General features: G+C 42.5%; 1 long non-coding RNA gene across 4 annotated transcripts; it reads left to right on the plus strand.

The window, feature by feature from the left end:
* Positions 1–7,063: 7,063 nt before the first annotated feature.
* On the plus strand, positions 7,064–16,597 carry LOC100487568. 4 transcript variants are annotated; one of them, XR_001171624.3, is made up of 5 exons: positions 7,064–7,434; positions 10,020–10,135; positions 14,477–14,553; positions 14,971–15,115; positions 16,334–16,597. It is a non-coding gene; the product is annotated as an uncharacterized LOC100487568 (long non-coding RNA). The 4 variants fall into 4 exon arrangements; XR_001171623.3 differs by having other exon boundaries at positions 7,068–7,429; XR_001171622.3 differs by having other exon boundaries at positions 7,072–7,434; positions 14,971–15,094.
* Positions 16,598–17,084: the final 487 nt, after the last annotated feature.

Below are 17,084 nucleotides of genomic sequence, written 5' to 3' on the forward strand. Positions count from 1 at the left end.
CCACTTACTACTACTGCTGTGAAAAATAAAAGAAAGGAGCATTTCTTTTGTAAGCGTGCAACTATTTTCACTGTAAGTAAAAACGGTTTTGTTGGAGAAGTTGTTTTGTGTTTCTTTTTATGGTATTAAAGATTGTAGGTACCTACAGGAAAAATAATTGTTAATGATTTCTGCCCAGACTTGATTGCCTCTCTCATCCGCACTTTGGACAGGATGGATGGGATGGATTGGGTCATCCAGGTCCTCAGCCACAAAACCAGGTAAGCCATGCCGGTTAGCTACATTGTGCAGAACAGCACTGGCTACAACTATCTGGGCAACTTTAGTGGGGCTATACATGAGGCTGCCTCACGACTTGTCCAGGCAGCGGAAGTGGCTTTTAAGAACCCCAAAAGTTTTCTCGATCACAGACTGTGCTCTGATATGTGCTTCGTTAAAAGCATGTTCAGCCCGTGTATGCGGCCTGTGAATGGGGGTGATCAGCCACCTAGAGCAAGGGTAACCAGCATCTCCTGAAATAAAATAAGATGTAATAAGATGCTGAAAACAAATAAGCTGCTTCCAGTCTCCCTCTGTCAAAAGAGGGCCCTTTTGCAACAGATGTGACAGTGTGAGACTGATAGCTGACACTACAAGTACCTGCTTTGACTCTCCCACATTCAAAACTGTCCCTTTTGCAATTGCAAACCATGCTTATGGCAGGCAGGCCCTGGATTGACAGTGGGAGACAGAAAGCAAATGTGAGCAACTTGTGCTAGACATGACACAAATACTTACTTAAAAGCCACCCATGAGGCATTTGTCTGATTTGAAAACCATCATAAAGCCCGGACTGCCTTAGGATGTAAGCATTGTGTGAGGAGCCTGGAAATCCGGACACAATGCTCCTGATGTTCATAGTATAGTCACAGACCACTTGTATATTCAGGGAACAGTAACTTTTGCAGTTCCTGAATACATGTCCTCCCCCTGTCTTGGGGGGGATTTAAAGCCACGTGGGTGCAATCTATGGCACCTAACACATTTGGGATGCCACTCACACCATAGAACTCATTTCTCTTGGTGTGAAATGAAATGTAATTGACAGACACAGAACGTATGACATCCAGGACCTGGCCAAGGTACCCTGAGAACGTGGACTGTGACACTCCCCTGTAGAATCACAAAAAAGCATGCTTTATCGATCTTTAGTGAATCGGCCCTAGTGTGTCTTCAACCATAAGGGCTGTAACACATGAGGAGATTAGTCGCCCCGCAACAAATCTTCATTACCGCAGGCAACTAATCTTCCCGCAATGCCATCCCACCAGCAAGAATTTAAATCGCCGGTGGGATGGCATACGTGTCCTACGATTTCCAGAAGTCACTCGAAGTTTCCTCTCAAGGCAGCTTTGGGCGACTTCGGGAAATCATATCGACACATATGTGCCACTGCCCTAAGGGTGAAGACACACAGAGCTACTACTAGCAGCTACTTGACATAGCTACTAAAGGCCAGAAAATACCCTGCCACAGAAAATACTGACAATTGCCTCTGCCAAAACACACTTAGAGACAATTATCAGTAAACCATCAGCATTGTCTATCTTAGTAGCCATGACAACTAGCTGAGTACCTCCGCGTGTAACCTTTAGGTAACAAGACATAGGAAGATTTGTATCAAGTTTTTTGGCCTCAGTGATTTCTCTCTCCAAGTGAGAGGGCAAAACAGAAGTCACATGTTTGTGCCTTGCTCTGTATAGTGTCTTGTTTAGAGACAGCATGTTTTACCTAAAAATACATGAATTAGGGGTTCCATTTCTTTTAAAATAATATAACATGCAGATACTTTAATCATTGCTTTTGGGTCAGGGTCTTTCAGCTTATAAGGCATTTTTTTTTTCAACAGCTTGATTAAGTTTTTTGTGAAATGCACCTTGCACTCTATAGTAGGGGAGTTTTTTCTGTTGAAAGTTATCATGAAGGAAAAGACACTATGTGACACCACTTCACTTAATCCCTGCCTAAAGTTTTTTCTAGTCTTGCCAACATTTCATCTTTCATTAGCCCAGGTCTATGATTTTTACTTGTCCTATCCAAAACACAACATTGATGCATCATCCATTTGGCAACAAATAAACTATATACGGTAATTATATTGTATTGTTTTGCTGCATGAATCACTTGTCCTCAGTTTCAGTTCACAGGATGATAGTCTGACATCCACTTCTTTACAATACCTGCATTTAAACAAATGTAATGGAAAAGGTTCCATTAATGATTCAGTGGCACTGTTTATTACACAGATATGCTTTAAACTATAATTAGAACAAAAGATGTTTCTAGATTAGGCTAAATACAATCATAAACCACTCTGATTTATTCACCCACCACACTTCATTATCAGCCCATTAGACCCCTTAAACCAATTTAGAATTTAGAAATCACTGCAGACTAACTTTTTTCAAGCAGTATGTTAGTAAACCAGTTCACTACATGGTCTATTGGAGAGACTTTTGCTTTTCTCAAACAGTCAAAAATAATAATAAAAAAACAACAAAACACAAATACAAGAGTATTGTAGAAATGATACCTATATTGGCTAACAATAAAAATACATTGCAAGCTTTCGGAGCTCTAAGGCCCCTTCATCAGATAACTTGTGAAGATAGTGAAAGTAATTAAGGTTTATTAGGGTGGGTTGTAAATAGTCCAGGGGTCTGGATTCAGTCAGATCAGATAGGGTGACATGAAACCTGACCCCAAATTAAGGCCCTGTCTTAATGTGTTGAATAACTCCATACATTTGAATTCATAGATCTTCCTTTCTCGTTCAGATCCAAAGTTCCCTTTTAGAATTAACACCTTCATGTCCTGAAGCCTGTGGTCTTGATTGCAGAAGTGTTGTCCCACTGGTGTATCACACGCTTTGGTTTTGATCTTATGTCTGTGATGGTTCATCCTTGTGCGCATTTTTTTCCCTGTTTCTCCAATGTACATTCCTCCTGTAGGGCACTTAGTACATATGATCAAGTGCACAACATTGGAGGAAGCACATGAATAGCAGTCCCGAATGGTGTAGACTTTTTGTGTATTCGGTATTGCAATTTGATCTTTGCACAGGATGTATTTGCAAGTCTCACATCTTTTGCTGTTGCAGGGAAATGTACCTGCTTTACTTGTTTGGGGAAGAGCACTTCTAACAATCATTTTCCTCAGACTGGGTGGTTGTCTATAGGACAGAAGGGGTAGTTCAGGGAATATCTCCTTTAGTCTGGTATCTGTATGGAGCATGTGGCTTATTCGGGAATGGGGTGCTATGACTTTTCTGAGGGGTGGGCGGTTAATTGCCCCAGCAGGGGGCAATTATCCGCCCATAGACTTAACATTGAGACCAACTTTGACTGAGTCCCGCACCGTTTCTCGTAGACCCATGAATGAGGTGTCAAACTGTGCAGCTGCTTCGGGAATGGGGTGCTATGACTTTTCTAGGGGGTGGGCGGTTAATTGCCCCAGCAGGGGGCAATTAACCACCGTTTGTCGTAGACCCATGAATGAGGTGTTAAACCGTGCGGCTTATTCGGGAATGGGGTGCTATGACTTTTCTAGGGGGTGGGCGGTTAATTGCCCCAGCAGGGGGCAATTAACCACCGTTTGTCGTAGACCCATGAATGAGGTGTCAAACCGTGCGGCTTATTCTGGAATGGGGTGCTATGCCTTTTCTGAGGGGTGGGTGGTTAATTGCCCCAGCAGGGGGCAATTAACCACCATTTGTCATAGACCCATGAATGAGGTGTCAAACTGTGCGGCTTATTCGGGAATGGGGTGCTATGACTTTTCTAGGGGGTGGGCAGTTAATTGCCCCAGCAGGGGGCAATTAACCAACGTTTGTCGTAGATCCATGAATGAGGTGTCAAACCGTGCGGCTTATTCGGGAATGGGGTGCTATGCCTTTTCTGAGGGGTGGCCGGTTAATTGCCCCAGCAGGGGGCAATTATCCACCGTTTGTCGTAGACCCATGAATGAGGTGTCAAACTGTGCGGCTTATTGGGGAATGGGGTGCTATGACTTTTCTAGGGGTTGGACGGTTAATTGCCCCAGCAGGGGGCAATTAACCACCGTTTGTCGTAGACCCATGAATGAGGTGTCAAACTGTGCGGCTTATTCGGGAATGGGGTGCTATGCCTTTTCTGAGGGGTATGCGGTTAATTGCCCCAGCAGGGGGCAATTAACCACTGTTTGTCGTAGACCCATGAATGAGGTGTCAAACCGTGCGGCTTATTCAGGAATGGGGTGCTATGACTCTTGTGAGGGGTGGGCAGTTAATTGTCCCAGCAGGGGGCAATTAACCACCGTTTGTCGTAGACCCATGAATGAGGTTTCAAACCGTGCGGCTTATTCGGGAATGGGGTGCTATGACTCGTGTGAGGGGTGGGCAGTTAATTGTCCCAGCAGGGGGCAATTAACCACTGTTTGTCGTAGACCCATGAATGAGGTGTCAAACCGTGCGGCTTATTCGGGAATGGGGTGCTATGACTTTTCTGAGGGGTGGGCGGTTAAATGCCCCAGCAGGGGCAATTGTCACAGAGAACTGAAGGAAACATTTTAATATTGGGGCACGAGTTTTACCACGGCAAGCACCACTCACATTTTCTTCAGGAAATGTACCTCTCTAGTTTCTACTACCATCTCCTGGTGTACATTGCACATTACAGCACAGTAACATTTTTAACCCTTTCACTTATATCCAGTGCACAGAGTCTGCAAAAAACTTACCTGGGCGAGTTTCCTCTGGGTTCTCCTCACTCTACAAAAACAAAGGCTTTTGATGAAATTAATCTACTCTGTAAGAATATTACAAGGAACTTAAATCTAAAACTTATTTTAGGAAACTAATATAGTACTTTGGGATTTCTCTAGTCAAGAAAGGACCAGTAGTTTCTTCAGAAACATTACTACAGTTTATACAATATAAAAAAGCTGCTGCATAGCCATAGACTTTACCATTAAGGGCTGTGACACGTGGGAATATTAGTCGGTGCGCGAAAAATCTCCCTTATCGCGGGCGACTAATCTCCCTGAAATGCCATGCCACCGGCTAGAATCTAAATCGCCGGTGGGAGAGGAAACTTCAGCGAATTCGGCAAATTGTGGCACCGCGTATGCCATCCCACCGGCGATTTACATTCTAGCCCAGGTCAGAAACCTTTTTGGCTGAGAGCCATAAACACCACATATTTTAAAATGTAATTCCGTGAGAGCCATACAATATGTTTGGCCGCGGATGCTGCGGGGCAAGGTAGGGTGGGTCCAAAGGATGCCGGATGCGATGCAGAGGAGGGCGTGGCCTGCAAGCGGCGGATAGAAGACGTGTTCTACGGCTTAGAACACGTCTTCTATCCGCCGAGCGCAGGGGCAAGGTAGGGTGGGTGCCAAGGATGCCGGATGCGATGCAGAGGAGTGCGTGGCCTGCGCTCAGCGGATAGAAGACGTGTTCTAAGGCTTAGAACACGTCTTCTATCCAGCGAGTGCAGGCAACGCCCCCCGTTATTTTTTTTATTAAAGATTTGCCAGCGAGCAAGATGAAAACTGAAACATGAATTATAGTACCTCTATCTTTATAGCTAGATAACAAATAAGCTGTGTAGGATAAAACATTTTAAGCCTTAGGGTGATGCCACACGGGGTAATCTTAGCCTGCGTTTTCCCATCCTATGCTGGCACCAGCCTCCTACTTTGTCTATACCCGGAACCTTTGTGCTGGCTGACACAATGTTTCTGGGTGCAGACAAGCTAGGAGGCTGATGCCAGCGTATGGGCTTAATCTCGGCCTACATTTTTTGGCAGGCTGTGAATCAGCCCTGTGTGGCATTAGTGTTAAACAAGTTTCAAATGCCAAATTGCTCTCTGAAGAACTATAGAGCAGCGTTTTTCAACCACTGTTCCGAGATGCTGACTGGTGTGCCGTAGGCAGGGCCGCAATTTTTACTTTCAAAGGGGGCCCGGCGATGCTACAGTTTTTCTTAGTAGCTCGGGCCCCCTTTAATAAAATCCGGGCCCTGTCATTGGTTGCGCCCCGTGTGTACGGGTGACGTCAGTACGCACGGGGCGCAACGTTATAAAAGGGCCTGTGTGCGGTCGCGTGTAGGCAGAAGTGAAGAGGCGGTGCGCCTGAGGGATACGAAGATGCTGCTGAAGCCACCGGAGAAGCCGCCGAAGAGCAGAAGTAGAATGCTGCTGGGCACCAATGTATTAGGGGGGGCCACGTGGCACACTGACTTATGGGGGCACTGCTGCTGGGCACCAATGTACTAGGGGGGCTGGCTCTTGGCACCAATGTACTGGGGGGCACTGCTGCTGGGCACCAATGTACTAGGGGGGCACTGCTCTTGGCACCAATGTACTAGGGGGGCACTGCTGCTGGGCACCAATGTACTAGGGGGGCACTGCTCTTGGCACCAATGTACTAGGGGGGCACTGCTGCTGGGCACCAATGTACTAGGGGGGCACTGCTCTTGGCACCAATGTACTAGGGGGGCACTGCTCTTGGCACCAATGTACTAGGGGGGCACTGCTGCTGGGCACAGAGTTAAATTTTTTAACATTTTCTAATGGTGGTGTGCCTCGTGATTTTTTTCATGAAACAAGTGTGCCTTGGCCCAAAAAAGGTTGAAAAACACTGCTATAGAGTTTTTAATAGGTCACTTGAATTTCACCACAAGACTCAGGCTCATAACAACTATAATAGTGAGCAATAAAACATTATTTATTTACTAGTACCCTGCTATGTCTTTGCCTATGAAACATACAGAATGCCCATGGACACCTGAGGGGTAGCTTTAGAGCATATACTAACATTAAAGGTGACTGGGCATATTTGCTCAGTTTATAACCGGAAGAGGCAGCCACTTCCAACGCATTAGGACTTAATGGCAGCCTTTAACTAAGCATTGGCTTGGCTTTTCTTAACCTGTGGCATATGGAAAGATTGATGGGCAGCAGCTGTCCCTGCTCTCTGTCACACACTCGCTATTTTCTGCCTCGCCTGACGCGCTGGGACTGGGAGGTGCCACAGTGCTCTGCTCTCTCCTAAAATGTACATCGTATTTTCCCCTGCAATCAAGTGTGACGGCAGATTGGACCCCCATATTCCGCACTGTCCCGCCTCAGGGTTGGGTCGGCTGCCTCTCCTACATTGTTTCCTTCCCGGCCCGCCTCCTCTCCTAGAGTGAAGGGATTTCCAGCCAATTCCAGACAACAATGCAGTAGGGCGGACATGTTCTGTGTGCCAAGGATCACCTTCAGTAGCTGCAATATCCTGGCAGCCTCCTGTCTCTGGCTGCTGCGCTTGAATGATGAAGGCTCCTACTGCTTGTGCTGCCGGTTTTGTCAAAGCCATAGTATGCAGGTGGTCTGATATCCTAGCAAAACACCTCTTACAGCTGCAGGGGTAAGGTAGGAGCGAGAAATGACGGAATTTCCTCATCTTTTACAGTCATGTAGCAAGGGTTTCTCCAAAAACTGTGATAAAACTAAACCTATTATATACCTTGTTGGGTACTTTCGCACAATAACAGGGTGTCCTATAGCCTGCCAGGGCTGAAAAATGTCTTCTTCCCATGAAAATATGGGTGGATAGGGCATAATCTTGGGGTGGCAATATAGAAGAGCCAGTAGGGTTCTAATTAAAGGAAAATTATACCTTCTAAATGAATACTTAACCAACAGAGCATATTATATCATATTAATTGGTGAATTAAAGAATCTTACCAACCTGGAATATATGTATCAGTAAATATATTTATCAGTTAATATCTTTTCCTTTGAGCCACCATTTGTGATGGTCTGTGTGCTCCCTCAGAGATCACTTGACAGGTAAATACCCCATTGAAGCCGTAAAATCGTTACCCACGCATCCCCAAATGCTTCTAATGCACCGTGCTGCACATGGAATTTGATGCGAAATTTGGGGGAATGCAGAAAAAAAAAGTGGGTAACACGAAAAAATGGGGGGGGGGGGCGGCATTACAGAGCTGTCAACCCCCCCATTGACAGCTCTATAAAAGACACAACTTTGTCTATTAATTGGCTGATGAGGCCTAGCAAATATCTGTGCCTAGGGTTTTGACCCAGACAGGCTGGTTTTTGGTAGGCCTGTCCGTGTCAAAATGACCTGCATGGTTTTCCCAATTTGGAAAACGGCTAGGATTCACTAAGATTGATGTGGCAATTGTCCGATCGCCGAGTCATAGTCCCGCCCCTGTGATGGCATGTCCCGCCCTGTGAGTTAATCCAGTTTTGCCACTGACTAAAAGCTATGTAAGGCCTTATATTTACTAGTGATGAGGGCTTCAGACAGTGTCTTCTCAAAACCCCATGCACTTTTGTAGGAAGGGTGTTTGTAGAAATGCACTGCTTTGTTGGTGGGGTTACTTGCTAGACTTAATATAAAAGAGAGAGAAGAAACATAGCAGAGTGCATGCAAAGTATTGTAGTGTAACTTGTATTAGTAAACTGTTGCCCTTATAATTTGCTTCCTCCCCCCAAACAGGTAATAATTCTAGATTGAATCAGTGGTTATACATGCATTCCTGACCTATCAATAACATGCAGAATATTAGCGTTTATTTATTGTGATGGCACAAGGTACAAAATAAAAATACAGACACAAAGTGCACCAATGTCCCCATGCGATTTCAATCTTACACCCAAATCTAAATCTTGTTCACACATCATATTTGAGTGTAAAGTTGCAGGCACTGGTAGCACAAGATGCAGGTGATCTTTGAATAAGCCCTAAAAAGGCACTGTCTTTACACTTAAGTCCAGAGCATACTAATTACGATCGCATGTTAAAATCTCTAGCAATGATGTTAGAAACAGTATAAGTTTTGCACATGAGAAGTGGGTGCAATCATTACAGCAAAATTCATTGAAAAATACTTGCTTGGGGCTTTGTGCGAGAGAGGTACCTTTCTATGCACCAGGGACATGCTATGAACATGGATAAACCTCTATATATTAAAGAACATGTAAACCCCACACAGAAAAATGTAATCAGTGAACAGCCTCTTTGAAATCTTTCAATACCTGCCACTCTGTTTGTCCAGAGGTTAATAGTAAGGCTGCAGCATCCCCTTAATCACTTAGATTTCCTTCTCCTCCTGTAACCCAGTCACCCCCACCCCTCGGGAATTTGCTTTGATTTGTGGCTTGCCAGACATGCTCAATTGTTCTAAGTTCAGATTACTAAACACGCCCTCCAGTCTATCAGCCAGTGAAGAGATGGCATTGCTGGTTCCCATAGAAACTCAGCTCCAGGGCCGGATTTCTTTTCTGGGCGCCCCGAGGCCGCCCCTGCTGGTCGCCCCCCCTCCACCCATGCACATGCGTGAACGCGCAACCCCCCCAGTGCGCATGCACGAACGCGCGACAACCCCCCCCCCCCCCCGCAGCCGCGAGTGCGCATGCGCTCCTTTAAACTCCCATACGGAGCAGTGGGGAGAGGTCCCGAATGGGAGCCAAATTTAAAAATGTTCTTGCGGTGGGGCGGCATGCCGCCCCTAAATTTCTGCCACCCTAGGCCCGGGCCTTTGTGGCCTGCTCAGCTCTACCTGTCTGCTTCAATTTTTTTCTCCTAACTTTCTCTCCTGAGCTCAGCACAAAGCAGAGATTTTATCAGAAACAGTTCTGCCTGTAAGGGTCTGTGTGTGTGGGCTGTTTGCAGATTTAAATGTATCTGATCTGATTATGTATCAGAGGAAAAATGGCCACCGGGTGATATCTGCTATTTGCTTTAGGAAAATGTGATGGTGCTAGCAAACGGAGGTGATATATGCAGTACAAATAATGCTATTTGGGTGGGGGAGACATGCTCAACTGATATGGTAGGCAAATGTAGGCTTTACATGTCCTTTAATATTGAAGGCCTTAAGGTGTAATAGTATGGAAGCTGTTTAGATGATTTGTGCATGGCTTCGAATAGCATTGTGCACTACAAATATTCTTTGTGGCTTAATTGTTTTACTTTCCTGTTCCAGGTGTGCTACACAAGTAGACGCTGGCTGGCACCTTCTCCCCTGCAAAGCATATTTCGTTGGAAGTCCGTCTGGAATGTGAAAAGCATAGGATGAGTTAAATCTACTGTGTAGCTCAGGTTCAGTCATTACTTTTTTAAAGGTTTCTTTTTTTTTTTGCCACCAGGAATATCAGTCTGGAAGTGTTAGTAAGAACATAGCGTACATTGGGGAAATGTGGAGTTCTTTTGTGGTTTTCTTGAGTTTAAAAGCATTAACCTCAGATTAATTAATTAAGTCTGTAGTAGGACAATAGGTTGACAAATCTAGACTCCTTACCCCTCTAAGTGTACTAGAATTGACATCCTAGTTTTGCTAATTTCTGTGCTTCTGTGAATAAATGCCTCCCTTCCTATTATCTATCTACTAAAATCACCTAAAGGAGTTTTGACTTAGGTTTTCTAAAGCCTAGTGTAGTACATTTTATTAACCCCCTGCCTACTCAAGGGCATCTCCGACTTGATTGCCACAATTTTAAAACACTGCAGTTGCCAGACTGCAGACACAAGGCTAGATGTCGCCAGAGAAACTTGACAGTAAATTCCACAGGTCATCTTCTCCCACTTGCACTTGCTTGTAGAATGCTGAAGTGTAGATGACCATTCATTGGCTGTAGCTAGGTTTGATTATTGAACAGACTGGAAACAGACAGAATGGCAGACTAAAATGTACTCAAATGTATTTATTAGCTTATGCATCTCATGCCCATACTCTGAAGTCTGACTCTCACTCTCAGTCAGTAGGTGGCAGTACTTGTCTATATGTGGTGAGTTTGGGAATACAAAGCTGTTGGCCATTAGACCAAACAATTAGATCAGCCTAATTTTTGTCACTGCTTAGTTCTCCAGTGTATGGCTATTGAAGTTTCTTCTTTAAGTTAGTGTCACATGTGTGGTTTTCTACTCATAAATACGCTGTAGGAGAAACATCAATCCTCTGCATTCTGCCTCTCTTTGGTATTAGTTGATAGCACTTCAAATTCAGGTGCAAATGGGGGGATTTTATGTCAAAATGCACAATTTCTCATTTTTTATTTGGTATCAACCCTGGGCAAATTTCATGTCAGTTAATACCAAAGACAGGTTGAAAGGCAGCAACTGGACATTTATTCCACCATATGTATATGCCAGCAAAGAAAGCACAGTGAGCGAAACTAATTTTAATCTGTGGTTCTTAGAAAGCATCTCAATATAGAAACACCAATGTTCAATATAAAAGGAAAAGTAACACCAAACAAAATGAGAGTGTTTTAAAGTAATTAAAATATAATGTTCTGTTTCCCTGCACTGGTAAAAGTTGTGTGTTTGCTTCAGAAACCCTACTATAGTTTATATAAACAAAGATGCTGTATATCCACGGGTCAGCCATTCAAGCTGGAAAAAAAGGATAAAAGGCACAGGTTGCATAGCAAATAACTGATAAGTTCTGTAGAATTCAGTAGGAATCTAGAAAATCTTGTAGCTTCAGCAAAGGCACATTAGGGCTCTGGCACACGGGGAGATTAGTCGGCTGCGACAAAACTCCCTGTTCGCAGGCGACTAATTTCCCCAGATTGGCATCCCACCGGCGAAAATGTAAATCACTGGTGGGATGGCATACGTGGCGGTGCGATTTCACTGTATCGCGCAAGTTGCCTTGAGAGGAAACGTGCATGATTTTACTGAAATCGCGCCGCCGCGTATGCCATCCCACCGGCGATTTACATTTTCGCCGGTGGGATGGCAATCCGGGGAGATTAGTCGCCCGAGACACAGGAGATTTGTCGTGGGCGACTAATCTCCCCGTGTGCCAGAGCCCTTAGAGTCTAGCATTTAACAAGGGAAATGCTTTAATTCTATTACTGCAAAACTGAGATAGCAGTCATTGTTCTTCATTTGCACAGTGTCCACCATTGTAATTTAAGACACAGCATGGATACAGGGTAAAGCATCCTCTTAGATATGCCATAAATATATTACAAATATACTTTGCATGCAGTTCAGTTATATGTGTAGTTTGTTTTCCTCCTTGAAAGTTGCTAAATGTTAAGATGTAGCTTGTCTGAATTTTACAGCCTGTTGTCTGGAAATGTTTGCTAGTTGAAGAAAACAGATTTGGTTCCACAAGTTCTGCAAAATAAGCGTCTGCCCACTAAAGTATTTGTAACAAACCACCCCCTGCCCTTCAAACCTACACAACATTCCTCAGCAGTATTCAATGGCTTTCTGTACTCCCTGCCACTGGGTGAAGACCGGCTTTCTGCTTTAATAACATTTTGTAAAATGTCTTGTGTTATAAAATTGAAAAGTACATGTAGCTGACATACACCCACTTTGGGCCATTTGCAGTTTGATGATTTAAAGGGATTGGTGTGACATTCCTGAGGAATAATTGTGCAACACATTACAAATTTGCATAACAATGATTAACATAGTTTTGCACCATGGATACTCCGACTAAGTGCTGTCCAACTTTTTCCATATAAAATAGAAGAAATGTGCTTTAAAAAATAGTGTTTCAGGCTGATTTATTGAAAATTTATTCAAAAACCCCAGTAGTCCCACCCATCTGTTCCACTTCCTGATGCTTTTTTTCCCAAGCTGTGCATGGGGGCCAGAGGCACCTTTTACTGTGCTTCTAGCAGGGACACTCCCACCCCTAATTTGAAACACAGACAGGGACCTGAGAGGATCTATAGGGAGCTCCAATAAAGGGGCTATTTTTTCAGATAGTATTAATTTTTAGACCACAAAGAAACCAGCACAATATATTATTCATAATTACCTCCAAGATTGGTGTTTTTTTTTAATTATCCTATATGTCTCCTTTAAATAAAATTATGATCATCCAAATTAATAGTTAATGGAGCTCTTGAGCAGTCTGGGGCCATACATTATCTTGCTATTTCAGCAGATAGATGTTGACTGATTATTGGATTGCATGTTTTTCTTGGGTGTATCACTTCTGTCATTTCTACCTCGTCTGACTGCTGCGTGCTGTCTCCTTAGAGTTGGTAGTCCTTGGTCTTCAACTGAATTTATCAGATCAGGAAATCCTGTCCTATAAACCACCTCCTATTTTATTGTGTGCCTCCTCTTTGACACTATCCACCTCCTTGGGAAGTGTCTTAGACAATGCTTTCTACCTGAATTTTCTAAAAATATGTCCTAATCTAACATTCTTCTCTGGTCATGTAAACATGATACTGTGCTTTTTATAGAAGCACTTTCAAGATGCTGTAGACATTAGGAAACTGTGCCATAATGCTTGTGTATATAGAATAGCTGATCTATTCAGCTGCCCTGTAAATAAATTAATTATCCAGCTGCAGTTGATACTTTTTGCCAGGTAAAATGAATTGCACAGAAATTTAAAGCATGTCTGTGCTGTGCCCAAAAAATGACACAATTATTTCTTATGTAGCATGTTTGATTTATATTATAATCATGATGTCATACAAAGAATTTTATGTGGCCCTTATGCAGACCTAAAATTCCCTGGACAGTCCTGTCTTAGTTATTGAGCTTCTGCATCCTTATATAAGCTAAAGTATGCACAATATGATAAAGGTTCCCTTGGATTCTATTTATTACTAAAATTGTTCCCACTCTGGCTGATTTCTGGTGATTTCATGGCCTTGGATGGTTTGTGCTCCCTCTTGAGATCCAACCATTTGCCTGTATATGGTAAAACTGCAGCAATCATCTGGTTATGCCAGTTAGCCAGACTGTTGGATTGCTCAAGAGGTGGGGGGCAAAACTTTGTACATATGCTAAAACAGACATCCTGATTATAGCCAAGCTACTCAAAACAGCCATTTAAGGCAAGCTCTGGTCTCCTGGGCAACATAAAGGTGGCCATGCATGCACCAATATTAATGTACAAAACCTAGTTTTGTACGATATATTTAGTGCATGTATGGCGGATCAACAAGACGGTCTCAGCAATCAGGGAGCAAAATCTGCGTTTAGGGCTGAATTGTCAGGTGGAAATAGAATCCCTATTGTCTATATCTCCATATCTGACGATTCAGCTCTGAACATCAGTGGAGGGAATGAACGATCTGAACTGCAACCAGTGGTTGCAGGAAGGATCGTAATTGTAAGGTATGGCACACCTAAGTCAAATAGATAAAATATATTTTTGTGCTTTTGTGCTAACCATTACAGATACAACACATCATAAGGTAATATTTCCATGTTCAGCTGAGATCTAAATAAACATTAACTAAACACTAGGTAGGAAGAAGAATATGCTGTGTCTTCTTGCGAATACAGTGCTGTATTTGTAAGGGTGAGTTGTTGGTGGCACCTGGGCATCCTTTTGGACACCCCTTAGATTGCATGTCATTTAGATAAACAACATAATCATGCATCCTAAGGGGTGCAATTTATCACTGAGCAGTGGTTCATTTCTTATAATATAAACATTTTTTCTTTCAGTAGTTGCACCTGATGAGTTTGTGCTCTGCCAAATGTGACAATGCTGTACTTCCTTCACAGTGAACCGACACCTTCAGGTTTGTATACATACAGGTTATGCAAAAGAAGAACTCACTAGAGAACTGTGCAACTCAGTGCAGCTACCATTACTAAGATGTTGGCGTGTTATCTAGAAGTTGGAGTTCTTCAATGAGCTTTTATATGAGTCGATTGGCAGCTGAAGGGGATTTTTTCTAAAATATTGTTTTTCTTACAAATTGCATAGTTGCACCATAATTACCATCTTGTGGGAACAACCACTTGCAAGGAGGTGACGAGGGTGCATACATTATTTGGTATCATCTGTGCATTCCAGTAAGAACAAACTGGACTTGCTTAAGTAAGATACCTACAAGTGCTGCATAGTACAACTCAAAACATTGTGCATGTTTTTCATGTTTGATGGATTCACTGTATGGTGCTTACAAAGTTGCTTTTCTCTATTTGACTTACAGAAACAGCAAAGCAGGAATTTCAGTGGTTTATTGCTTTCCTTGCCATTCACATGCATTCCTGGTTAGAGAGCAGTTTAGCTGATGTCGGCAAACAAAATGTGCCCTCTTGTGGCCCAGTGCGCTGGTAATGCAACTAAATATGACAGTATGTTTTTATTATAGTATGTTTGTCTTGGGGTTACATGGCAATATATGTGTGGAATCCAAAAATACTAACAGTGAATGTTAGTGTTTTTGGATGATATAAGCTTTTTGGTGCTTTCTTTTGCCTTCTAAACAGAATACACAATTTACCTACTGTACATATATCACATCTTTGATACAGGTGTTAGAGCCTACATTATGTGAGACATACAGTAATGTAACTCCCTGCATTCATTCCCCAGAATTCATAAAGATACTATAGGGGATGCGCATTAGGAAACATGCCATTTTAAGGGTACTTTCAATTTTGCATTTTGCAAGTTCTTGCTTTTAATTTCTTCTGTAAAATGTATGTATAATGTGTGTGCTTAGGCAAGCATAGAATCTGTTATCTAATAGCTTGTTATGCAAAAATGACATTTTCTATGGAATCCTAGTTAAAGAAACAATTATTTTTGTTTAAGATTTTTAACTTCTATTTTATGATAAAGCAATGCATTTTGCACTTTTAAAGCTACCACAAATCTATGTTGGCATCATGGTATGGTCAAAATTAGAGAAAACAGAAAGATCCCTTATCTGAAAAACGCTGGGACCCAAGCATTCAAGTTAACAGATTCCGTACCCTTTGTATAGTTCTACAGTACAGTGCTTTCCCATATCAGTGTCTGCCCCTACGTGCCAATATCTGTTTTACAAAATCTTGCTTAGTATAGGTTTCATTACAGTATTTCACTGACAAGGCTTATATACATTGCTAGAGCAGAGTAATTTAAAAACTGCAGTGTTATGAGCAGAAGCACAGGCAGAGCAGTAAAATTAGGCAGTATCACTGAGGGGAAGAGCATTACAAATGTGCGTCATACACAATAGCCTCTCTGGTCTGCTGCCCCCTCTTGAGCTCCTGGACGCACACATAGCATCAGTAATGAGAAAGTGCCACTGGTACCTGAGTAAAGACAGGGAATGCAAGAAATTGAAGTCAGACATAGGGGTGAAACCTAAAAGCTTTTTGGGTTTTATTACTTAAAGTGAGAGAGCAAATTCATATGACATTTTTCAGTCTTTCTGTGATGCAACAGAACTTGCCAGAGTAAATGAGTTTTTAATTATTCCAGTTATTGCTCCGATCCTAAATGAAAATCAATCCAAAAACATGATTGATTAACCCTTTTCTGTTTTATAAGGTATTTTTTAACCATTCCTTTCTTTTTTTCAGAGCCAAATGGTTATAACTGATAAACAATGCATTTTAGAAGTGCCTGGACTTTTTGGCTCTATTGGGAACAAGAAACTGAAAAGCTTATGAAATACATGTATGGAAATGCACATGTTTTAGAAACATTTTCCTGGAGTTTGTGATAGCCTTGATTTATTTATTGCACTTATTCTCTGAATTTGTTTGCAATGTTGCAGTTGTATGCTTAAGAGCAAAGAATTAAAATATATATTTACTTATAATAAAATGATGCTATTTAATGTATGTCCTTTCCTTTCTTACATCTGTAAGTGTCCTGTCACCTTGAGACATTCCTGCTAAGGTTAAAATAATGATAAACCAAAATATGATAAACCATCTTCTAGGATTTTCAGTTCATAAGGAAATATCAACTTTTTTTATTGGGCAAGCCCTTCGACAAAATGCATAAGCACACTCAAGCACTGTTCAACCAAATCCTCACAGCCACAAGACTAGCAATAGCCTCCAAATGGAAGTCAACAACCATACCAACAATTGCCGAAATCACAAAGAAAGTAAATGACAATAGACTCTTCGAATCCAGAATATCTTTTATGCAAAACAGACAGCTAACTATTTACACATTTGGTCCATATGGGAACTGAGAGGGTATGTCTCCTACCCCTGAGACAATCTTCCAATGCTCCACAGACCGCTTCCCCCCCAAGATATGAGAGTAAGCTCCGTTGACCGCTATCTACAAACCCCAACAAATATACGAAGCCAAGCA

The sequence above is a fragment of the Xenopus tropicalis genome, chromosome 8, assembly GCF_000004195.4.
Source record: "Xenopus tropicalis strain Nigerian chromosome 8, UCB_Xtro_10.0, whole genome shotgun sequence".
NCBI lineage: Eukaryota > Metazoa > Chordata > Amphibia > Anura > Pipidae > Xenopus > Xenopus tropicalis.